Raw genomic sequence first — 26,803 nt, forward strand, 5'->3', positions numbered from 1 at the left:
AAGATACACACTCGCACAGAGAGAGAGAGAGAGAGAGAGAGAGAGAGAGAGAAAGAGAGAGAGAGAGAGAGAGAGAGGAACAGAGAAAATAGTACTGCGACCGATTTATTTGCGTTCTACGGTCGTTTACAGAGTGTGTTAATTCGTGCTTTTGTTACGCGATTCGTCGGCGTCTCACCACATTCGCTTTGCGCGCGCACCTCGGTCCCGAGCTTCTGCGTTCTTCGTCGTTCATACGTACCTGGAACAGTAAACACAACGCACTCGTCAGATACATGTGTGAAATCGCGATTTTGTCTTGTTAACATTTTATTATGTGTTGAACAAAAATTATTGTAATACTTTTGATTCATATGCGAAGGGGAAACGTCGATTTTATTTTTCCAAATAAAGTGATGCTAGGTACTTCGTGTATTTTCATTAATTTCTGGAAAGTTTCTTATGTGTCCGATATACACATACAATACGATAACTATCGGCATTATCCGAGGTTCTTCGGTGACGTAACACCCCCAGGGCGCCAGTATCGGTATCGTTGGGGACGCAGAAGACACACAGAGAGCCGTTATCAGCGTCCACTCGAGACTTCCGTCTAAGTAGTTGGACACGCGAACACACACGGGTGTCGTGTATCAGGTAAGCGATTATCAAGCAGCCGTGACGGTGCAATAGCCGATCTAATTCGGCCGATCTTTGGCAGGGAACCAGACCGCGACGGGATCGTTGATCGCCAGCAGCTCCGGGAAATTGACTCCGGGCGAAGAATTGAAACGAATTGCCCCGCGGCCGGTGTAATGCGTCGGAAATGTAAATCACGGATGAATATGTATATTACGAGAGATTCATGCGTCGCCATGAACTCTTCCCCCATTTGCATGTTACGACGGCGGAGTGGCGCATTCATGGTCGTTGCCAGTTTGCGAGCAGAGCCCACGCCGCGCCGGTAGACGCCGGCGTAAAAGTTTTATTCCCGCGGGAATTCTGCAATTCACGGGTGCTTAAGCCTCAACAAAATTTAGGGGTTTATTTCGCTATTCGGTAATCCGGTCAGCCCCGAGTGGTTCACGCGCTTTTGCACAAGCTTTTTGCCTGGTCACGCTGGATGAATCGCCATAAACATCTACCGTGCTGTTTCCACGCGCCGGATGTGACAACAGATTTTCCTTCTCGAGAGGCTTTCATGCTTTCTGCGGAGAACGCCCGCGAGCAGAATAACGTATGCTCTGATAAGCCGGGGTCCGCGTGCGAGGGAAACACAAGACGATCATCGTTCCACGTGCGAAGTAAAACATCAGGGTAATCACGGATTTTGCTTTCATGAGACACGAGTCCCATAAATGTCTTTATCCTCCGCGCCATTTTCGACGCAGTTCCGTCGAGAACGACGCGGTTCGTCTGTTACATTTATTCGGGGTTTGATCCCGGGGGCGAAAGCTTTCATTCGGAAATGTATCGCTTAATCTCTTCTCGAGATCCCTTCGCAGATTTCGTTTCGGCGCGCGGCGAGGAGGAAGCAAACGTTCGGGATTTCTGAAAGAGTATTATAGAACGTTTATGAAGTATTAGATCGCATAAATTGGTGTCCGATTTTCACAGATGTGGCCATTCTTTTCTAATTGTAGAATCTGTTAAAATTTAACCAAAATAGTATCAGATGATTGCGTAAATTCATTCTCGATTTTCATAGATGTTTTCTAATTATAGAAATTCTTGTAGAAATCTTTAAAATGTAACCATTTCATTTGATTATCAAATCCGGCAGGAACTTACGCAATCGTCTCTGATACATACATCGGGAAGCGCGCACACGAGGAAGTACATCATTTCATTTCCGGCTCGGCGAGTTCTTTGATAAAATTGCCCCTCGCGCGAAGCTCCAATTTCTTTGAGCGTCCCTACAAAAGGGTGAATCTACATAACTTTCACAGTGTCTGCTAACAAATACAGTGAAACTACCCTTCACTTAATCCAGCCGGCCGTTTTTGCCGAGACCCGTGCACCAATTAGTTCAAACGAAGGCATCAACTTTTCCAAACGAACCGGCGGCGCCGGGAAATAGGTCAAAGTTCAAGAAGATAAAACGTTCCTGGCGGACGGGCTAAATTAAAGAGAACAGATTAGGTCGCGTTCTGTTCGACAGTTAGGGGTTAAGATACCGCTGGAGTGCTCGGCGAGATGGGGAGGGGGCTTTAGTTTATCAACCATCGGATCGCAGGTAGCTGCGGCTTCGCCAGCCGCCGCGGTTAATAAAATTAATTGCAACGTTGCAAGCGGGGGTGCGGCTGCGGAATTATCACTCCGAGACGCGATGGCCGTAAACCGACCGAATGCATCGCCTCAATTCAATCTTTACGAGGGAATTACGCGCGGCGACTGTGGATCCGCGTTTCACTCGATCCAGTCGGAAATCGTAAAAATCGAACGTTCAACTTTTATCGAGATTTATGGAGTATACTGAATCATCGTAGTCGACTTCATCCTACGTAAACAAACATGTAGACGTTCATCGTTACTGTATTTGCATACGGTATTGTAATGCGTCATGCACTGTCCATACAATAGATCGTTCAAATAACAGGTGTTCATACAATAGAGAATTCGCAGCGGGCGTTCACACAGGGTCTAGTGTGTATAAATTACTTTCCAGAAACTTTTGCATGAAAATTGAACACGGGTTTATTAATAATTAATTGAATCGTGTAGCGTTGAACGGATTTTAGCATATTCAATAGAGATGTCTAGGTGTACTGTTTCTCTTGATTGAGTCTGTGTAAACAGATTACACCTATTGCATATCAATACTGCTTTGATCCGGCGGTAGTACATATAATTATAGCGAAATGTATATCCAACATAATGGAATTGGTAAACATCGATAGCCATTTGTTTTAATGCGTCCCAAATTGTTTGGAAACATATCCGCCGGTAGATTCGTACATTAGATATCGATATCAAAATCGATTTCATCGATGGAGTCGAATGATTAAACATTAAAACAACATCGAAAGGAAAGAATTGAATATAATTATACAGACATCTAAGATCAGACTTGATAAAATCACAAGGGCCAACTTGCTCTTGGGGGAAATTGATTACCGAATCGCCGAGAATTAAAGGTCTGTTCTCACGAGCCGTCAGCGATATCCCAGGGACGGCAGCACGCGAGGCGCGTTATGGATGACGTGGATCCATCTATTTCTCTATTATTATCAGGTAATGAAGTTTTATCCGGGATGATTGACGGGAACGGATTACAGGACAAGAGGATTCATCATCGTCGGATTATGGTACCTCGCGGAAGCTCCTCAGACGTTCCTTTACCGGAGGTTTGTCGTCGCCACTCGCTCGCTGTCTCCAAGTGACGGATTGCTGTTCAAAAGAGACGGAGGACGGTGTCGCAAAGTCGAGGGATTGTTATTCATTCGCGAATGCTAGTTCGCTAAATGGAAAGCCTGTTTCGACCATCGTTTAACACTAACCGTACCAACCGTTTAATTATTGAAATTCTGAAGATGCTTCCATCAGAAATTATTCAATAAATTTCTTTATTCGATCACGTGTTATTATTAGACTGCGGATTTTATGCATTTATAACAAAAATGAGTAGGTGTAATTCAAAACAGGAAAAAGGGTAAAAGAGTTTAACAATGCCGATATATGTACTATTTTTAACATATAAAGATCATTAATGAGGAAAATCAATATTTACTTAGCTCCTGTAGCTTGCAATCGATGTATAAAAATTTTATTTTGCATGAAAATCCGCAGTCTAGTTATGTATCTGGACGACTTTAGACAGCGGCAATCGGGCCGATGGTTGTTGCTCGCCGGGCGCATTCATAAATTATGGTTCTCGACGTCGAACCGCGACCCGGCTCCCGTAATTAGGCTATAATCGTTAAGGACAAACTGTTGCTTCCAGACGCCGCGAAGACCGCCTGGAACGCGCGCCGCAGAACTTTTCCTGGCCGCAGCCACTTCCGCCGTTCGGATTAAATATACATCAGCCCCGTTCGTTCTCTCGGTGAATCGATAACTCTTCAATAATTGATCCGCCACGATTGTTTGCGCTGCGTTATTGCCCCATCGAATGAAATAATCACGTGTTTACCGTGGCGCCCGGACAATCATCACTTTACGAGGCGAACGGTGTTTGCGATTCTTGCGCTCGGTTTACCTCGGTCAATTTATTCGCGTTTTATGAAAACTTTCGCGCGTCTTGTCATCCGCCGCTCTGATAATGCAGTTTGGTTACAGGAGCGCGTTGGCATGCGAGGAAGTTCCTCTGGAATCTCCATCGCGCCAAGTTCCCTCGTGAAAATCTTCTCGGGTTCGGATAACGAAGATTTCCGGCTAATTTTAGGACATTTTCGCAATGGAGCTACGGAATTTGTTACCTGGAGGAAGTACCATCTGTGTAACGGTGGTCTATATATACTGAGTATCGCGCGATGTCATGTGCCAATCAATTTCGATCAGGAAAACCACTAAGCGTCATTACTAATGACGAAGTCTGTCGCTTTATCTCTCGGTCGCCGGTCTCGTTAGAGTTGCGTGCACACCGAGCTCCATTAGTGGAGAACGCGTACGTTACGCAATGCGAAACCATACCCTTAACGCGCGTTATCCTCAGGATTTCCCTCGTTCGAACCAATTTACAGGTATTTGCAGAATACACGACGAAAGCTGCGCGCTATCTACGAAGGATTACTGCGGTCGGTGCGCACCGCGTTCGTCAGCCGGCGCACTGGGCACACACGTTCTCGAGGCGAGAATTGAACGCGTGTCAATGAAATTCGATGATTAGCGCGCCGCCGTCATCGATCTTATCCCAGTGGGAACATTCTAAATTCTAATGGAGCAGCCGTTGATGTGTTTGCCGCGCGTTGTAATTTTGTCTAGACCCTTTGCCCTAATCTCCTGAAAAAGGAGAAAATTTCTGCAATAGCTGTACATTTAAGAAAACGAAAAAAGAATGTTGGTTCGGTAGGGCAAGGGATTAAAAAACAATGGTCTACCTTGACATCGCGACACCAAGAAGTAAAAATTGATTTTTCTTGGCGACACCAAGAAGAAAAAGAGATTTGGAAGAAACAGTCGATGGACGACGGTGGAGCTCAAAAACGGAGAAACATTCTGCGCGCGTCTACGTTACGGCGGCACTTCGGATGACGAATGAAAGACATCGTCAGAGAAGTGCCGTTTCCATGAAGAAGTGGGTCGTGAAGAAACGGGAGAGGAGTCCGCGAGGACGATTTATGAGCTGCCTTGATGGCAGTCCGACGACGACGTCGGTCTCCCGACAAGAAAACGGTAAGTTCCTCTGGTTTCCAGGAGCAAGCGGACTCGTCGAGAGAGAGTGAACGACAGATTTAGCATCGTTGTTTACGATGCTAATGGATCCCAGCGACGAAGTCGAAGCGAATTCCTCGGGAAAAGAAGTTCGCCCGAGAAACAGTCTATCGATCGATTCGCCAGCGAAGTTCGAACTTCGTCTATAGTCACGCGAAAGGGCGTTGCCGAGCAATTAGCAAGCTCTTACGGGACACCATGTAACCCCCGATGCTTCCTGAAACGCGTTTCCCGGGTCTTGAACGTTTCACGAAGCTGGGCGGTTCGGGAATTGCGGCTGACAATTGATTTCGTGCCGTTCGATTCGCCGGAGGCCGATCGCGCATGTATTCGGGCAACATATATGTATTGCATATGAAATGTACGATTTTAGAATGCGACTCTTGTAACACGTGTTTCGATCAAGAAATACTGTTACAGTCTATAGGTAAGTATTACATAAAACTTTGAGGTCCGAAGCTAATCCTTTGTATCCTATGTTCAATTTTAACTTAGATGTATAAGTTTACTTTTAAATCAAGTTTATTTCAACGTCAACCAACAGGACTGTCGTGTATTCCTTGCATACCTCTGGAAAAATAACTTTTACACGATTTTTGAGTTGATGGAAAGGAGAACTACAAAATCAAGATAACAATCATGCAGCTGGAAAATCAAGAAACTTGAAATATTTAGATAGAGTACATTGGAGTACATTTAGAGTACATTAAAAATCAGACGTCTCACATGCAACAACCTAATATTTTGGCGATTGCATAACTCTGCTGCATAAATAACTCGTACTTTCGTTGAAACATTTCATTCGCACCATCATGCCCTTAAACGATATCTCATTGAGATGAAATCGACACGCCGCACCGTGGAGATTAGGCATCGTCCGAGTCAAAGATAAACCGATTACACGCGGTTCCGATTCGATCACGTCACGGAGCCGGTGTTTCGGTTGCGATTGCGGCCGCGAGTCGATTCCCAGGCTCATAGTCCGTGAAAATTTGCAACGGGCGTGCCGTGCACAGGCGAAAATGCAGCCGCACTGGCCAACGATGCGTATCGGACGTACGTGTTCCGTTCTAACGAGCTCCGACTCTGCGAGCGCCGCGCTGCGAAATTCGCGCAAAGGGCTCGGCCACGCTCGCCGGTATCGATGATGCCCGGAAATTCGATTTCCCGGCAGCGAGCAATTCGCGAAGCAATCTGGGAACGATCAAAGGAATCTCGGGCCGAGCCTGACGCGTCAGAAAATCCTCGTCTGTGCCGATCGAGTTCCGGCCGACTTAATATCGAGCTTCACCCCTTCTGCTATAACATTCGGACAGACTCTCGATGAAGATTCTGAACATAGACTAATGAACGTATTAATTTCCTGTAAAATGAGTTATCGGTAGTTTCAACGCGACACGAGATTGTTAACGTTAAATTAAGAACGAGAGGAACGGACTCGTCAGCTCGGTTTAAAAGGTAGATAAACAACGGAGAAGGGTAGGGCTGATAACGTGATTGGAACTATTAGATCCGTAGTTCGCTGTAGCCAGGGGTTGAAGAATTAAAAGTCTGCCGTCTGGGTAGTCCGACACGCGTAATTAACGATCCGGGAGGGACCGGATCGTGACGAATGTCCGTCGATCTATAAATCGAGGTGGATCCGAGGCAGAGCGCTGGCGGCTTGCGAGTCACGTACGTGGGTGGATTGTTTTCAGACCGGCGAACGAAAACGGAATTTAAGGGGCGTCGGTGCGACAGTTCGTTAGGCGCTTCCTTCCTTGTCTTCGTGCGTTCACGGTTCGACACCAATTACGCGAGACAGTGATGAGGAGCAATTAAGCAGCCAGCAGGATCGACCGAAGGGATTCGTTCGACGCTGGTAACCGGGCGTCGAGTACCGGAATTGCACGGTTTCGGTCATTACATCGAGCGGAGACAACGGCGAGCCCGGCCACTGGGAATTACGGGCCAACAATTGATTCCACGGTCCAAGCACGGTTCTAATTTGTCCTAATGCCAACGAGAACGGGCTGAATTTCGTGCCTGGTAATAGTCTTTCGCACGGTCGTCGATATAATCGATCGATCGACCTACCCGGGGACATTTACATTCACTTTCGCGATTGAGTTACAGAATTAGGGACTTGTCCGTTGGCAGTGCTGCTGTCTATAGCTCGAAGAGAGTTACCCAAAAATTCGCTCCTTCTCGGACACCCTCAATTTTGCAAATTTGTTTCATCGATTAATTGATATCAAAAAACGAATTCCCGCGATCGGTGCCGCGAGGCTCGTCGCGAAATGGAATTCCTAAGCAACGTTTAATTGCGCCGCTGTTTCAGCTTGACACTCAACGAATGCTGTCGCGTTTAATTGCTGACAGTGGAACGTGCACGCGTACACCAATAAAATTCAGCTGGCAGCTACGCGTTTATCCGCGATGCCGCGTCAACATCTTGTCACCGGCGCGCTCCCGTCAATAAATCAAAACGGCACGGAAATAAGAGATGTGCGCGCGACAGTCGCTCGGTTGATTGCTCTTAGGATCTTCCTTCATCTTGCAGCAACCGACAGCCGCAACTTTGATGTTCTTTCGCGTAATAGAGATCCAACTGCAATCGCGCAAGACCACTACATGTCTGACATTAAATTGATTCAGACTATAACGAATCCCGTGTTAACCGGCAAACGGTGAGCCAATTAAAATCTCCATTTAAACGGAGCGGAGGAGCAAAAAGGCAAGCCAATGACTTTCCGGATGCGGTATTCGTTTGCCCGTGTTGTCCAGGCCAGTGAATCTTCGCGATTTCAATTGGATTACTATTATACGAGCCATTAACTTCTCTAGCACCGTCGGATCGTACTTTTCTAACGCGGAATGCAAAACAATTTGTTAGCCCTCTCCACTCGGGGTTATTTTAACTCAGTATTTTAACCAAGTATATTATATGTAGACATACGACGAACATAAATTTTCCTTTTCTACTAGGAGCTCGTTCAGCTCGAAAAATGTTGGAATTATTTCATCTGTCAACTTTATGCGACGCAGTGTTTTTACGATTTCGCTAATGGCGCAATTGTGCAACATTCGTTAACGTCCGCTAGAATAATGAAGAGACATCGACGAGAACACATATTCTAGTCGCATTAGAGCTGCAGCGGATGATTCAATCACAGAGTGGATGACCATTGGATTTTCGGAAAATTGGAAACGCGGGACGGGCAGAAATTTCGAAATAATTGAGATCTATCAATTAGAGGCTATCCTAAATCGACCATCGAGTAAAAACGCTTTCGATAGTGCACCGGAACGGGTCACAAGCCGCGCGGAAATACAATTAAACGAAAAGTTGCATGCGTTTAATAAAGCATTAATTGAAACAGATTGCCCCGGCGTACCCGTTTTGCTGTAACAATTTCATTTCCTGTCGGACGTTCGTCAATAACCTCGGGGAAAACCGGTGTTTCGCGCCGATGTAAATCTATAAACATTTATAGCGTAATCCGTTCAGTGACGAGCAAAACGTTGCTCACTTTTCCGATCCGGACCACTGTGTAACGAACTCGGCTACTCCATGGAACAAGTTTCGAAATTAGTTATCTTGTAGATCACAGGTTCAACAGAATGTATGTACCAGGTATTTCCTAAAATAACGGTTTTATCCTATAACCATTATCGTATTCATGAAACACGGGTTTCACCTTCCGAGCGAGCACAATGCGAAGGATTGGCCGCGTGTATGAGACTACGTCACCCCCCCCCCCACGCACACACCGGCGAAGATAATGTGCATGCAGCGTGTCACAAAAAAAAAGAAAACACCAGAGCGGGCAACACAGGCCTGTGCGTGTAGGCTCGTGAACAATATGCGTGGCAAACAATGAGATGGTCCATAAAAAAATGAGGGGGATGCTTAATGGCGACGGGTACGTGTCACCGGTGAAATCGATACTCCGTTGCCTTTTTCTTTTCCCTCGTGGTGCTCTACTCGCCCGTTAACCTGAATAACATCGAGGTCTCGATACCGACCGCGTAAACATTCGCCGGGTGACTAAATTAATTAAAAATTGCTTGCTCGACCTTCGCGCCGTTTCTTTTAGCGGCGAACGGAGAGCTGGACGCGTTCGCGCGAGAAGCCAATGGGACTTTTGTGAACAACCTCCGGAAAATTAACGAGGCCCCACTGAAAATTGCTGTACCATTGTTCAAAATATTGTTTACAATTGCTAAACATTTGGTGTGAGGTATTATATCAATTTTAAATTCATACAAACACAAAAATTAATATGGAATGAAATTATTCTAGATCAATCTACTAATTTCTAGCTCACTTACTGAATTTCATCGCGTATTGAATTTCACATCCATAAAATTTGAAAAATCGTCAATCAAAATCAAATCGGAAGAAATGCCTAATTTTCCAGTTGAAGTAACTCGGAGTGCAAAGGGCTGAATATTGTTCGTGGAAACGAGACGAACGTTTCGAAGACACGGCAGAAGGAACGGGAAATCTGGCGAAGGGAGGGTTCGCCGGACAAAATGGTTTACTAGGCCAGGAATTTCCAGGAGCAGAACGGCCGGAACGTACCGGTATTCACCACAGTATTTGGAGGGAAATTGACATCGATACCAGCCCTATATCAACCCGGTTAATACGAGAAGCGTCAGTTCCAGATCTGCGGGTCTGGAGAGGCCCTGATTTTCCACGCTCGCAGCGTGTAAGCCTCTCGGACCGAGAGGTTTGGCAGACGCATGACCGGACGTCGAATGGCCTGGCCGGCATACTTCGCACAATTTCGGTCGACGTATGTCTCCGCGTGGACTTTATCAATGCAATTTAGCTGGGATTGGCCGAGCGAGCATCTTCATCAGGCCGAGGATGGTACGCCCCTGTACTCGTGCCCGCATCGCGTGCTCATTGTTCCAGTTTCGCGAGGCGCACGAACGGATAAATTGTCCGAACGAGGGCGAGGTGTTAGTCTCGTCGGAACACAGTGGAACGAGGACCGAGAGGAAGGAGTAAAAACGGACCAGCTGTTTTCATTAATAAATGGCGAACGAACCGGAGCAAGGGGGGTGGTTCAAGGCGACACGCCTTTTATTCCGTACGCGCAACGATGCCGTTTTTTTCCCCTTTTTCTATAGGTTCGCCGGTGTATTTTTGCTTGCTCGCGAGAGGAATTCAGACGCGACACCATTCTCTCCGGTACCATCTTCTTCCCTCTCTTTCCCGCACTCTATCTCTTGCATGGAGGGTGTGACGTTCATTTGCGACGCGAGGTTCGAGGGCGAGACATTTCCGCCGCGTTTCTTTCCCGCGGAAACAGAAGCTAGTAGTTTGAATAACACTTGTCCTATAATGAGGAGGACATAATTTCTCGATGGCCTCGCTGCTTTAATGCCGACCCGCGAGCGGTTCGTTAGGGCTGGTCCATCTTTCACGACATTCTCAGACTGTATACGTATAATTGGCACAGATCTACTATAAAGTACTATACTACAACAAACCGTCTCTAGAATTTCAAGTACCAAAGACTTCGACCACCCGACTAAAGGAAATGAATTAGTCCAACAGTTGTAGGCTCTTGACAAGAACATTAACAATTTAAGACAGCGTCTGGACCACTTCCACAATTTTCACATCCCTTAAAAAGCATCTTTCCGTTCCAGTCTTCAGTCTTCAGCCTGTAAATAAGCCTTGCATAAGCCACAACTTTGTATAGGCGTCCTACCTAAAATATAAGTTACCGTTACCGCAACTCTTCATAAAGTTATTCCACCATTCATCAAAACTCCTCAACATTTACCAACTACCCGGCACGGTTTCGAGTAACCAAGCCAGGAGATCATACGCATCTACAAAACGAATTTTTAAAATTTTCGTTACCGTGTATCACTATTTTTGAATTAATTTCACGCAACCAGCAGTGAGAAACTACTTGCAGAAACCAGCTGGTCAGCGTCGCGTTGCTAAATTATAGCGACGACGGTAGTACGGCCCTTAGGTCGTCGGTTTCCCAATAAAATTCGGGTTAATTGGTGAAGTTAATAAGTGGCCGGACGACGAAACTAACTCCTGAACGGAATTCCCTTTGGCGCCGTTCGTTACCGGACGCCTTCGCGCACGAAATCGCGCGTTCTCTATTGACAAGCAGATTACCTGCGAGCGAAACTTCGAGCCCGTTCGACGGGCCGAACGTTTATTAGCCGACGGGGGATGGGTTTTACGTTTCGCTAACAACACCCTCGTGCACCCCCTCTTACCGAACGCCCCATGAACATATCCTCTGCATAACAAACAACTGCGATTACGCGCTTATCAACTAGCCGCATGCCGGTTAATGCACGCTATTATTATCATATATGCGCTGGCGTGCCTAAATGCGCCTCATTCCCGAGGATCGTCCGGATGATGATAAAATTTCCGGGGACCTCGTCTGAAGTCTCCATCAACTGCAAATTACCCCTCAAAGTGCAGGTTTCGAATCTTAACCGTTGCACTCGAATGCTGACTCAGAGGTATTGTTGAAATTATTAAATATGTCGGTGTCTAATCGACAAACTGCGTATGTTTATGCAATTTTTGAACAATTTTTAAAAACGTCATTAATCATTTCTCAGGCGATGAATTCTCTGGCTAAATTATGCTTCGTGCTCGAGTATTTCTGTCCACCTGTGCACGCGCGGCGTCTATCCTTCGAGCACACCGCGAGTTTTCGCGATCACAAACGAATCCACAGAATTCCACCGAAAAGTTACACCTCGAACGTTGAATTTTCCCTAGTCTCCCTCCAGCACGAAAATTTTAAACGCGATTCGATTTAAATCCCCGACGAGCGAGGCGCGGCGCGGCGCAACGACGAAAGCTTCACACGAATTTGGAAAATCGTCGAAGAACTCGGAAAGCGGTCCGCTTATTTCGCGGACGGAGCGTGACGAGAGTTACACTTTTACTTTTTAATTGCGACAGCGGTTTTCGCCCGCGCTTATCCTTTAACGTTACTCCTCGGCCGACAATCACCTCTCAAAGGCTCGTTCGAGAAGATTGCGAACCCCTTTGACGTGTATATTTGATTCCGTTGCTTTTTTATCTCTCGCGAAAGTTGGTTCAATTTGTACCGAGTGATCTAATAGACCATTTTATCGCGTTTCCTGAAAGCGTGTTCTTCTCGAATGGGTTGTAATATTACTATTGCATTCTCTATGTTAAAATACCGCTTTCAATAATGTGGAAAACATTTCTGTAGAATTTTCTAAATCTTTTTATTTTATGTACGTACGACTTTGTTGCTCCGGTTTTTTCTGGGGTCCGCGATCTTGACCATATGATCGGCCTACTCCGGTCATTGCTGCTCCCCACATGTATCAACAAGACATTGACTAACAGAATGCTTCGCAGCAACTTGTTCCAGAAAATCATGCGTTCCTCGTGATGGGAATCCGCCGATAGGAGGAAGAACAAAGACAAAGGGACAAGAGCAGCACGGTAGGTTCAATCGATCACATCTCGACGTATGCACAAGCAGAACCAGATCGTCGAATCGCGGGAAGTTAAACGATCGTTTCAGAAACGTTTCCCGCAACCGTATAACGTTTTCGCGACCCAGTTTCGCAGCTGGCTAGTCCTACACCAGCGCAGTCATTGTTCTGCTAGTCCGTTTCTTCGAGACAAGGGAACTATGTATCTCGTTAGATGATATGTTAAATAGGAAATAGAAGAAATAACTATGAATTGAAGTGACGAGACACCCACGGGCCTGAATAGCTCAGTCGGTAGAGCATTAGACTTTTAATCTAAGGGTCCAGGGTTCAAGTCCCTGTTCGGGCGTTTCATTTTTTTTTTACATTTTTTAACAATTCTGCACAACGAATATATACATTAAAATTTCCTGAACCATCTTCCGCCTGTATCTCAATCAAAAATCCTAATAAATAATTAATAATAATAAGAAATAATAAAATCTAAATTCATCAAACTTGTACACAGATCTTGCTGATTTTTTTGTTGCGAACTGTGGTCTGATAGACTCATGATGGTCTGATCAGAATGTTAGAACGCAGCAGAGATCGGAATACAAACGTTTTAATCGCTGTCACTGTAAAGAAACCGGTACGGCAAGGGGTTAAGTGTTCCGTTTCTCGCGAATCACCCTGTATAACAACTGGAACATATACGTACGCTTAGTTAGATGTCTGGTGGGTTCTCGAACGTGACGGCCTTGATTATCGTGAACGTGGCTCGATCGTCGCGGAAACGGGGCCGCTCCGAGTCGAACAAAAGTCTCTCGTCATCGATAACGTCGGCGTTTGTCCCGCTGCAGCACCGTTCGCGGATAACGCGCGTGTCCCTGCAGAGATCCTCGCGCATAACTAAACTTAATTACGGGGACCCGCGCTCGGATTATTCGCAGCGTCAGCCCCGAGATCGTAAATATCGCGATCGTGCACCGCTACCGATACACGTAGCACCGAGCCCGGTGTAGAAACGTTAATGAACGCTGTCGAATCGAATCAGGGGTGCGCTGCCACCCTTCTCTATCGACAACCTGCACCCACGACCATCCCACGGCTGATTAGAAAAATATTGGCTCGCGAAGCGGGCAAATCTTTGCGTTCTCCCGCTCGTTACACAACCTAAGTCATTTAGTTTCAATTTTTATCGATTCGACGCTGGAACAATTTCGAAAAGAAACGTCAAGGTTGATCGAAAATTTCTCACGAAAACATTCGATATAATGATTTGCATAATTGTAAAAGCCATTCGAAGGAATAAAAAGATCCAGCGATGAAATTCGTCGGAAGAGACGAACGAAAAATGAGTTCACGCATCGCCGCGAGTATAATAGCGGTAACGAGCATACACCCTCGAAAGTTAATATAGTTACACGCTCGTTTCCTGACGTCGACGGAGTCGGAAGGCGCGTTTCCAAAGCGGACCTTAATTCCGCGGAACGAGTTTCCGTTTCCGCGGATACGATACTTTCATCGCGCCGCGGGATCGTTTTCCCCGTGCTCGAAACTTCCGGAATGGAGTTCCGAATTCCATGGATTCTCGTTATCGTTCTCGCTCGGGCAGCATCTTCCGCGATGCGCGCGTACGAATCAACAAGTTCCCCTCTCGAAAAAGTAATCAAGCTCTCTGCCGCGCGCCGCGTGCGTTACTTTCGAAATTTCTCGCGTCGCGTATTCCAGTCGGATGCCGGGCGAACCGGAGATTAACACACGCACGCGCGGGCATTGGGAAAAATCGCAGTTGTGACAATAGTGATAAAAATACTCAACTTTTAAAGCTGATAGTTCTCTCGAAAAAAAAGTGTGAAAATATTAGTCAACTTCGCTGTTTTATACGAGGATTCCCCCATAATATCCTGGCCGTGAAAACATCGGGCTTCCACTGCGAGTGACAGGCCCGCGGCAAAAGCGAAATTATTTTCATTTTCGCGTGTGTGCAAGCGGGACGGAGCATTATTCGTTCGGAGTGGACCGGTTCAATTTTACATGTATCGATCGGTTCGCTCCACTTGGAAAATGTTGCCGCACGTTTCCTTCACCTACACTGGCTGTTCCCGTTGTTTTCGGAATACCGAATGAACCCTGAGTGCACGCCATCAAATATTCTTATCGTTTTTCACGTGCCATTTCCAAAGTTTCAGTTTCGTATACGAACATTATCAGTCTAATGTTGAAACGTGCCTGTGTTCTTCTTTCACGTAAATTCTCTTGACCGCATGGACCTGTACGACAGCCAAGAGATCGTCCTTTACTACTTGCGAGCTCGACTGTCTAATTTAAAATCGATTTTACTACTTGCAAGTTTGCTGACTGGCTTCAGACCGTGTTTTACTACTTGATAGTCTGTGGTCTGACTTAAATCTTCTTTTACTACTTGCGAGCTTGACTGTCTAATTTAAAATCGATTTTACTACTTGTAAGTTTGCTGACTGGCTTCAGATCGTGTTTTACTACTTGCAAGTTTGCTGACTGGCTTCAGATCGTGGTTTTACTACTTGATAGCCTGTGGTCTGACTAAAATCGTCTTTTACTACTTGCGAGCTTCACTGTCTAATATAAAATCGATTTTACTACTTGCAAGTCTGCTGACTGGCTTCAAATCGTGTTTTACTACTTGATAGCCTGTGGTCCGACTTAAATCGTCCTTTACTACTTGCTAGCTAGAGTGTCTAATTTAAAATTGATTTTACTACTTGCAAGTCTGCTGTCTGGATTCAGATTGTCTTTTACTACTTGATAGCCTGTAGTCTGACTTAAATCGTCTTTTACTACTTGCAAGTCTGCTGTCTGTTATTTTCTGACTTTTCATTTAGCTGCTCCACTTGTACAGAAAGATCAGCAGCCCGTTAACAAAGTTATCCCCATATTCAACAAGCCGATCGATATTGTACGAAACGTCAAGAAATTCATCCGTATCGAATTGATTCGCGCAGAAAGCATTCTCGGAAAACCCGTACCGAAATTCCAGACGATTTATCGGAACGTAGACCACGCGAAACTTCATCATTCCGATACTTTCGCTCCTCACGGCGGATCCAAAAGCCGCTCGACCGCAGGATTTTGGTACACAGGACATGGTAGCCGCGGATTCATTTCTCCGTGCGACGAATAAATGCTCGACGCGTTTCTCCGTGCGAAACAAAGGTGATTCATCCCGAAAACAAAATACCCTCGGCCCGATTAGTCATCCGGCCGTGTTCTCAGCTGGTCAAAGTCGGAACAACGAGCGTATAATTCGCGGAGTATCGTAAATTCCTCGTGAGCGCTGCTTCGCGGTCGTAATGGGAGAATTAATAACTACACCGCAGATTTTATGTATTCCGAAGAAGAAGAGAAAAAACGAATTTAAAATAACACTTCTTAATGGAACAGCTGGAACAGGGCACCTCGAAGTAGAAAATTTGATTTCTGTTTTTCGATGATATTTTCACCCGAGCGGAAAACTTGCACAAGTAGTTTCAAATAGGTGTTCGAATTGGCCCCGGCAAGTAGGATTTGCCTAGAAATACTATCAACGTTGACGATCTGAACTTTCCTGTGAACTCAATAAATGAATATGGCTGGCAAGAGTCTGGATTGAATGGGTGCCGTAACGAAATTACTCTGTATCGATGGTAGGTGCGAGATACGATGTCCGATGCTAGCCAACGATACTCCTCAACGCTGTTCGCGGTAAATTAATACCGGCGGAGAAACTCGGGATGGTCGAGGCTGGCGCTAATTCGATTCCGGCTCCAATAACAAGCTCCGGGTGTTTATTCGCGGGAACTTCACCACTGTTGTTATCGGAACGCGGTCTTCCATACAATTTTTCCAAGTCGCCGCTCCAACTAATACAGCCGATTGTTTCGCTGCGAGGTGCATCCTTCAGACAATGTGTGCACTCTTCCAGACAATGCCGAGAAAGTCTAATAAATGAAGAACAAGTGATTGCATCTTATTTCAGAATACTGCTGAAAATTATCACGAAACTCCACTAGTCGTTATTAAGTACCGTTTACGGAGAAGCCACCGCAGTGAGGAGAAGTAGGTAGTGATATTAAGGTCTCTCGGCGAAAGTTTCTTTAACCAGAAGATCGTGATCCTCCGTATGCATCTGCATTATTAAACTTTGCAATTTCAACTGCGGCGACGTTACTTCCGCGAAACTGAGCCGCGTTGCGAACATGTTTTGACGAGGGTGTGCTTCCACGAATGCTAGATGCAGTGGTTCGTAACGCAGAAATATGTACAGGGTATTTCGAAATTATGTCGTGACCACTACAGCGTGGTCACATTAATTTCACATTCACACAAAGAAAACAAGATCGAAAGAAATGTTTAATTTCCAAGTTGAAATAGCACCGAGAGCGAACCTATAGTTTTCCCCATAAATGATGAATTTCGTTTCTGAAAACATCACGCAAGCGAGGACGACTTAGAATGCCCGTTTTCAATCTGGCGAACTGATTAAACCGGACAATCTCGCGCGGAATAAGAAAGCAGCAGAAGTCCCTGAAACAAATCCGCCATCCAATCTCTCGAGTGGAGCGAAAGCCGTCCTGCAGCGGAAAATGTTTGTTATCGGAAAATAAAAGCAGGAGTGCGCGCGGCAAAGGGACAAAGAAAACGGTGTCACTGTGCAAAAGTGGACAGCGAAGTCGGCGTCTAGGTTGGATGGAGGCATCGTCGGTCGTATCGTCGGCCGACGACGTGTCGGTTCGGCGAAGTTTAATTCACGTTAATTGGAGGCAGCGGCAACTTGACGCGCGTATACTTAAAACAGGCACGCGAGGTGTAATTAAAGTTTGACTCCGGGGCCGAAAGGGTGACACCGGCTAAAACGGAAACTGGAAGGACGGGACCACCCCTCCCACTCCGCAGCGGTGCGAATGCTGGAATGGAAAAGTAGGGGGAGACAGGGGAGGGGCGAAAGCCGGCGTCTTGATTTCGCAGTACGGAACTGCGAATCGAGGGCTCATCGCTTTTAATGAATCCGCGCCGATCGTGGGAAACGCGGCCGCCTCCGGAGATCTGAATCTAGGTCCCCTCTTTGAGGCTCGCCGAGCCGTATCGAGTTCAGATACGAATTCGCGGCCGCGTTTCGTGCTTATCCGCGATGTCCGTTTAAATCACGCGCGCTCTGCAAGAACGCGGGTATGCCAGAGACTTCCCGGGGAAACTCATTAAAGCAAGTGTTGCGGATCCCAGACCCGAGCCTGATCGTGGATGATCAGAATTTACTTGTCGTCTATCAATTTCCTGCTCTCAATTTGATTCGTGTAAATGTAAAATCGATTTTAAATATAGAAGTAAACGATTGCAACGCAACTGGTGAAAAGGTAAAGCGGGAAAATAAATGTCATTCCGAATGACGGATTTTTTAGCGCATCTGGTTCGAGATGAGAATTCATTGCAACGTAACGATGAAAAATATGGCGTTATGCGCCTGTTGGTACACCGAATAAATCGCACAGACGCGATAGGATTGAATTCAATGGACTCGGATCGTCCGAAGACTTTAACGTGGACCTGGATCGCCAGATGGTCTGAAGCTATATCGATTTCATTCGGTGTGTCTCCATGGTGAAGTCTATTCGATACCTATCTCGAATACCGTCCCTACAGGACCAGTTTCAGTCGCTGAATTAGATTGTATACTCTGTTCGCATCGGGTTGCTTCCATGTCACAGTGATACCTTATTCCCGGACCGTCTTGCGTTGCCGAAGTAATTATCGAGATGCTGCGCGGACTATTCTACCGATGACTGGTAGAATGAAACGATCAGAAAATTGAAAATAATTTCTGTTTCAGTTCTGGAATAATCGCATGCCTACAATGGTCGACGAAGATGGTGCACCGCGTAAAGGTGCATAGAGCTCGCGCGGTAACATAGGGAGATCAAAGATTTCGTTTCTCGAATGCAGGTGCCCATTCACTCTTCGAATCCGACAATTTCTTATCAGAGCGCGGAGGCGCAGAGAGCGATTCGCGGATGGAAGCATCGGATGAGAGGGAAAACGCGAGGGGGTAGAGCCTGGTGGCCTCAAAGCGTGGCGGAAATCGAGCAGGCTTTGAATACTTAAGCGGGGCCGGCCACGAAGAGCTGGGAATGTTTATTGGCAGGGGATCGGTGTTTGTGCTTCCGCCAAATGAAACCGTCGATGTCGTCCCGCGTTTACCCAGCAAAAACAACACCGCTGCCGCGCCTCTATGCGCCGCTCCGCATTCACGATGCTTCGAATCTTAACGCGCGCCCCTGTGTGCTCTCTTTCTGTGTTAGTAGGTTGAAAAAACATTTCTCTCGAAAGCCCCAAATCATTATTTATTAGTTGCTTTTGTGCGAATTACATTTTATTCGAACAGATAACACACGGACAGAGATCGCGGACGAGAAGCAGAAGATCAAAGATTGTTCTCACGCACGCGATATCCGATTGCCGCTGCGAAATTCCTGTGTTCCCCGTGTTCGTTCGACTCTCGCGCGCGACCCAATTCCTTTCCTCCTTGTTCCCGTTCGCGAAATACTGGATCGCCCGAACCCGCGGCGTTTCCGATTGATTCGCGCGGTAGACTTAATAATTAAAGGCATGCGAGAACCCGAAATTATCAGGTCGGGTACCCGAGGAATTACACGACGTCACGCTCCGAGGTAGTGTTGGGCAAAAGATTAATCAACGATTGACGACTAAATTTCTACTTTAATCGTTAATCGCAAGTAACAATTAATCTCCTAGTTTAGTCGTTAATTGTGGTTAACGATGAAATACTTATTAATCGTTAATCGCGGTTGCGTGTAGGAGAAAAATTAAGGGCAGATTCGGAATCAGCGCAGAAAACTCTATAAAATCCACCCAACATAATATTGGAAACATAAAAAAAAAAGTTGAAATTTGTTGGACAGTGTTATTCTCTGTCGGAAGAAACGTTTAATTTTCGAGTTGAAATAGCTCCGAGTGCAAAGGGTTAATATGAAATCACGTAGGAAATACCTATGTAAATGCAGGTACGAATCAAGCTGAGCTCATCGCCAACGAGATGCACGGTGTACACGAAACAGCGAATCCGTGAAAAAATCGAGACATCCATTTTCTAATTAAATCACGCTGCAATGTACACAGAACCAACCGGCTTCTCCGGGATGCTCTAATTTAATTGTACATGTATCTACGCTCCATGCTATTCTCAGCCAAATGCTAAACCGACGAACGAGCACAGCGAAGTGTATACGCCCCGCAGAGAACATCCGAGAATCCAACAATGCAAAGATCTCAGTTTGCCGACCCGTTCGACCTATACCCTTTCGTGCCCACGTTGCGAACAAACCTCTCAAAGGATTCACGAGCGTCGAGTGACCCGCGCTTGCACGGCACACGTAAACATCACGGAACAAAGTCGTTTCGTAAAACTCGCAGAGCCCGGGAAATGTACAAGTTGCCCAAATGTTCAAATCCGATCTCCTCTCTACGTTTACGAGATACGTTTAAGGTAGACACACGAACCAATTGATTATCCCGTTGCACTCACCAGCTGTTTTAACTCGAAAATTCAACATTTCACAAATAATTTAGATTTAGACCTATATATTTAATAATGTAAACAATATTTTGAATAGTGGTACAGCAATTTTTAGTGGTGCCTCTCTCAGAGGGGACAACCGAGTGCAAAGAGTTAATAATGTAGACGATATTTTGAGTAATGGTATTCAAAATGAGATTCCTTTCGAATAAAATGCATACGAAATGTTTCGTATTATGCATCGTCGGAATTCGAGGAGCTACACCGAGAGAGAGAGAAAGATGAACTCTGTATAATTAATGTTGTTTGCGCGATATTTCGCGGATGTTAGCGGCGTCGTTTGAATCTCGGATTCCATTAGCTGATTCGGAAACTGACCAGTTCTCCTTAATTACGTACGAATACAATAAATTTCGAGGTACTGCGGTAATTGTACTGATGAAAATTATACACGGTGGTTCGCACAAATTTAGCCACCTAAATATCTGAATCGGCGGTAATGATATTAATAAATGTTTCATATGTTGTTCGTTGGAAATCAATTTCGTAATTGTCAAGTATCCGCAGATATAAATCTTCGAGTTCATGCTGAATCGAGGAAGTTGACCTTTTCAAGTTTTGGAGACACGGAGGAGTAGAGCGAAAACGGGAAAAATGTTCGACAAAAATCCCCGCGTTGTTCGCCAGTCGAAATGTTGCGGAGCCCAGCAGAAAAAATCTATTTTTACCGTCGACAGCGTTTGTTTCGTCGGATCAGGGGATCAAGTTTTTGCGACTATAACAACGTGTCGGTAGCGCGAACGTGCCCGGCTTTACGACGCGCGCGCGGCCGAAGCGACACATGGGAAACTTTTCGAGTCCGTGGCTAAACGATCGGTCGGACAATACGATTTTACGGCCGGCGATTGCGACTAGACACGGCCACGGCTCTGAATACATAGAGGCGTGCAAGGGTTTTATCATTCGTCGGGAGCCGTAGACGCTGTCGCGGGGAATCCCCCGTTGAAATATACAACGTACACTGGGGTTGAACACCGCACAATGGCTCGTTATTCTACGTAAAAGGGTAATTTCCGCGTCTGTCTCTGATGTTTGACGGCTGCTTTCAGACGCACGGGCTTTTAACGCGACTGGGAATGACTAAATACTGGCAATTACAGTCTCCGATAATAGGGCTTTCAAGGGAGTAAAGACTGTATAGAGAAACCGAAACAGTACAGAGTTTCCTCGATAATTGTCCGAAATACGGGTCCGGATGCCATTCTTCGACTACTGCCGAACGTACAAAAGAACAGCGAAGCTCGAGAGAGGCTTCGGTCATCGAGAAGTGTAAACGCAACTAATCCAATAACAAAACTTCTTTATTTTCCATTTTTATTCGTTTTATTCCATTTATATTCGTGGCATTTTGCTAATGAAAATGATACCAAATACGATATATATAATTCCAATTATACCTACTTGTCACTTGACGCAAGAAAAACAGCGTATAGTCCCACATAAAAATTAATGAAAAATAAAGAAGTTATGTTATGTACACTCTTTTGTCGCAGATCTTGTCCTCTTTCTCCGAAAACTCGCCGGGCCTCCTTATCGCCACGTTCTCAAATAATATTTTCAGAGTGAACTGCTTGGTAGACTTTCACTTGAAGTGTTACCGAAACAGACGGAAAACTAAGATCTCTTCCCGCTGTCAAGCAAGAAGTTCAACAGACTCGGAAAATCTCGCCCTACAAAATCTCTGTCATCATTGTCGCAGACACTTGTTCTATCGATTAAGCGTCGAAGAACATGCTCCGTTAAAATATTCAAGCATCTCGACTGTTGTAAGAGACTCGTTCGAGGAAGAACGTCGCCATTTTTGGGGATGCGACAAGCGGTATCCAGCTGTTGGCTAATGAATTTCGAGTTAGCCCTTCGAAGTCACTTTATGGTAAACTAGCAACGAGCTTCTCGGTACCGAGACTTCCAAACTCAATAGCAATCGCCGAGCCAAAAACTTCGAGCAACATACTACCGTGTATGTACTAGTTGCTACTATACATACTAGTACATGTTATATCGATGTACTACATGTAATACCTCGAAATCTGTGACGTGAATAAAATTTAGACAGTAATAGCAACCTTTCTATTTTCTGTAGTTTGTAATACGTAACAGTGCGTGATTATTAGACTGCGGATTTTATGCATTTATGATAAAAATGGCTATGCACAATTTAAAGCAGTGGTCATATTAAAAAGATTTAAGGACATCAGTGTATTAGTTTCAATTTAATAAGATAAATTAAATGATGAAACAATTTTTTATTTGGCATCTGTGCCTTGAAAATGATGCAAACATTTTTTATTTTGCATAAAGATCCGCAGAGAGAGAGAGAGAGAGAGAGAGAGAGAGCACCATCTATCCGGCCATTTGCGTAACGGATCAAAGTAGCCGGGGCGTAGTGTCCGGCAGAACAACGTGTCGCATTTCCCGTTGCCGTTAATGAAATAGCGGAGCCCTACGGGCGACAATTCGTGATCCCTTAAATGCAAAAGTGGCGAAGGGCCGAGCAACGGAACGGTAGCGCGCGAACATCGTCGCCGATGAATACCCTGGGGCTCGAACCGGTGGCGTCGTCGCCGTGACGTCAGCCGGCGTCGTTTAAAATACAATTATCACGCCGGTGCATTGCGAAGTCGGAAAGCGGTTTGCACGAGCCCCGAGCCCCGAGCCGCGCCCTCGTAGTTACGGAACCACCTGTACCGCTCGCGGGGAGCTATGCATATAAATCTATTATTACGAGAACAGCCCGAGAACGACGAGAAGGGGACGAGAGGGAGAGTGACGGAACACCTGGATCGGGGTCAAGCCTCGAACAAGCCGTGTTCCGCCCACCGAGACACGTCGTGTCGCAGATGCGCGCACAGTCCACGCACGAGGCGCCACGTTTTCATTCTACCAACCAGTCCTTTTCCAAATTACACGGGGTGTAACTCCCACGATGATTTCAGTGCTACGATACGGAGAGGCGGCATAAGCAGCGAAATTATAATTTGAACCGTTCAATAATTAGAAAGCTTTACGCAAGATGACGCAAGAGGAGAATCAATTTAAAGTAAACTTTTCTCAATTATGTTCTGGATATTTTAGACTTCATTCTATGAATGAACGCGATTCACGCCTCTGGAAACCCATAGTAAAAATGTTCAGTCTTTACATGACATTTGAAAACTGAAAGACATAGATGACAAAACGCTAGAAAATTACTGTAGCAGTCTCCAGTCAACACTTTCGGTCGAAGATGAATCAGATGTAAATGCACATCTACATTGTCTGCCACTCTAGACTACATATCCCTAATTAACAAATTCACTGAAGTTAAAGTTAGAAGGGTAAAACTGTAGTAGATTGCAGTAGTTGATAGTTGATATCATTATAGTAAAGTAGTTCGTATTTCCAAGATAAAAATGGTATTTGTACATTGTGTGCAGTTTTTTTTTAAAATCACAATCGATGGTCATTTTAAAGAAAAAAACATTTAAGGGCGGCATTTATGCGCTGAAGATTCTCCAAAAACTGCAAGTCAATCGACGAATTAGTGTCTCCAACTACGAAAGAAAGCGAACGCCGAGCCGGTTGAAATATCGGCAAAGTTTTCAACTCTGGGCGACGGCGACATGCTATATCGCGAGTACCGAAGTGCTCCACACAAAGAGGGACTCCTTTAATTACCCTGGAGCAGCCATAGAGTCGGCGAGTAATTAACGTCGTCGGATCATACGCGACTGCCACAGCGACATTCTTCGTGTAGTCGTCACGCGGGGTCTTTCGAGCACTTTCGAGTTGGACGAGTGGAGGCTGCACTTCATAGCGATGGATACAATTCTTGCTGCGATTGTTGATACCCGCGAGTGGCTCGGTCGAGGCTCCAGAGGGCTAGGAATCATTGGGAACTGTGCGTTCGTTGGTTTTTTTAATGATCGCTCACGATTTAAGAGTTTCACAATGAGTTATTATCCCCAAAAATGCAGTGAAAGCTCAGTTTTAAAAATTCTACAGAAATTGTCAAAATTTTGTTTCTTTAATTAGTTGAATATCTGAGGAACAATCTATTATGTACCCTTTGTTGCATTATTAAATTTGTGTTCAGCAGATTACTGAACGTATTTAACATTTTAGTAGCCTACTGAAAGTATCGTGTCAGGAATTATATCAGTTTCATATCGATAAAATTAAGAAAGTTCGGTTTTCAAGTCAGTATAGCTCCGAGTGCAAAGGACTAAATATCGAGCGAATATTGCAATAGCTTTGACTGTGGGTCGCGTAGAACGCAGTAGGGGGGAGGGGAGGCGAAGTAGTTGTACAATGACGATGGAAACTGAACGGTTGCGGGGGAATAAGTCATTTTTGTACGGAAGCCGGGCGATTCAAACAGGTTTCCTTGTTCGTACAGCAGATGGCGAGGACATGAGCCATTATGGAAATAAGGGAAATCGGAGTTGAAATAGTTCCCTGCGTGCTACTATCTACCCGACGAATCTTAAGCAGACTCCGTTGGGAAAGGTGTACGCGGGGTACTGTTCCTTTAAGACGGTTTAAAGTTTCTTTTAAGCGACTGTACAGGATTTCTTAAGCAGTCCAGGGACTGAGTCTAAGATCCTCGGCGATATTAAACTTGCAAAACTTCGGGGGTACCACCGCGCGCCGGGCGATCGTCTTTATTATGAGCTGCCCTTAATCTCTCGTTTCGGGCCGCTTAGCGTTCCCCGAATTAGACTGGACACCGGGAATTCGTTAATTAACACGCCCATTATTTTTACTTTCCGTGCGCTTAAAACGGCGCCGCCGCTTAACACTAACCGGGGAAACAAATTAGCGCTATCTGTTACACCGTATGATTCGGAATTACCGCCCGCGAACCTCGCAAACAATTGCAAAACATTTCTTTAACCTTTTTGCGGACGAAGATTTTTTAAAATATTTAGAGTGTATTGCATTCCTCAGTGCTGGGAGAAATGGAAGATATTACTAACACAGTCGGTGTACAAAGTATTCGTACACAATTTTGAAATATTTTGAGAAAGTCATTCGTTTTTAAAATGTGTACGAATACTTTGTACGCAATGAAATGATTTATCTGCAACTTTAGGAGTTGAATCATAGAAAACATCATAGACATTCGTCCCGAAAGGGTTGAATTTTACCTTCTTCGCATAATCTAGAATACGATCCACGTTAATCGTTTCAAATTTTCGGAGCACACTGAGGGTCATTTGCAATTTCGCAGCGCCGCCGCGATTGTTCGTATAGATAGCCTCGTTGCGTATTAAATTATGCGCGCATTGTGCTACCGGGAGGATATAGAAAATATGATGAACCGGAAGTTCCGTATTGCTTGCGATTACAACGGTCCGCAATGGTCGATTAAAACGAGCCGATCGCGTGGAACAAAAACATTTCGGAGGGAAGTCGGACACCGGCAACAATGCCGGCGACATCCTTTATAGAATTTCAGGCATCCGGTAGCCTTAAATCGGGCAAATCCGGCCGCGTTATCGGGCCACCACCATAATAATTCAGGGCGCCGCGCAATTCAATTTCCACGCGAAACGGGAATTTGATTTTACGAATGTAAATACGATAGAACGGCGCGCGGGCATGGGGGAACGACAACCACGGGTTCGGAACGTTATTCAATGCCGAGCAGTATATTTTCGTTGGAAATTTTAAATAAACAGCGGCCCGGCCTGCAGAATGCAGGACACGGCCAGGACTTTCCCAGACGTAATTCGGTTTCCCAGGGAAATCGGGCCACCGTGTGGACGCTGTCGTTCGATAATAGCTGTGTGAATTATTTCTTGGTGTTTGTATGGGGGAGAGGGACGCGTCGCTATTCACAGACGGTGCGATTCGATGATTTAATCTGATTTTTAATTCATCAGCCTACGGACGAGACTCGCGCGCGAATTCAATAATGACCGACCGTACACGAAATTTTTATTCCTGTCCATTTTAATTCGGATTTCGATGGATTATGATTATCGTAATTACCGCCAATTATTGCCGGCGTACAAACAATGCATTATGGAACCTGTGTATTGTCATTTGCATTTTGTGTTCTTTTCTCTGGTAATCGGTATTTTCGATGTGTTTTAATTAGTGTAACGAAGTTATGTTTGGACAGATGGAATAATATAAGGGTTCTCTCTAGGTTCAGGTGAGTAGAGCAGAGTTAGTTTATACCCGGCGCAGTGGAATATAGATCAACTATGATGGCACAAGTGCAATAGAGGTGCAGCACGGTCAAACAAGTGGAATTAGGTTACTCTACAGCCAGATAAGTAGAATAGAGCTGCTTTGTGGTCGGACAAGTGGTAGAGTAGCAAACTGGACTAACGCAAATGGAATATGGATTGCCGAAGCTGTTAAGAAGTCGTGTATATTATATAATACAATAAATAATCCTTAAAAATCATT

The 26,803-nt window shown here is 45.3% G+C and overlaps 1 protein-coding gene and 1 non-coding gene across 30 annotated transcripts in view; one reads left to right on the forward strand and one right to left on the reverse strand.

The window, feature by feature from the left end:
- Rg (A kinase anchor protein rugose) overlaps positions 1 to 26,803 on the reverse strand; it is a 409,256-nt gene that overhangs the window by 215,453 nt on the left and 167,000 nt on the right. The window lies entirely within an intron of this gene.
- On the forward strand, positions 13,087 to 13,159 carry Trnak-uuu (transfer RNA lysine (anticodon UUU)). Its single transcript has one exon. It is a non-coding gene; the product is annotated as a tRNA-Lys (tRNA).

The sequence above is a fragment of the Lasioglossum baleicum genome, chromosome 2 (genome assembly GCF_051020765.1).
Source record: "Lasioglossum baleicum chromosome 2, iyLasBale1, whole genome shotgun sequence".
NCBI lineage: Eukaryota > Metazoa > Arthropoda > Insecta > Hymenoptera > Halictidae > Lasioglossum > Lasioglossum baleicum.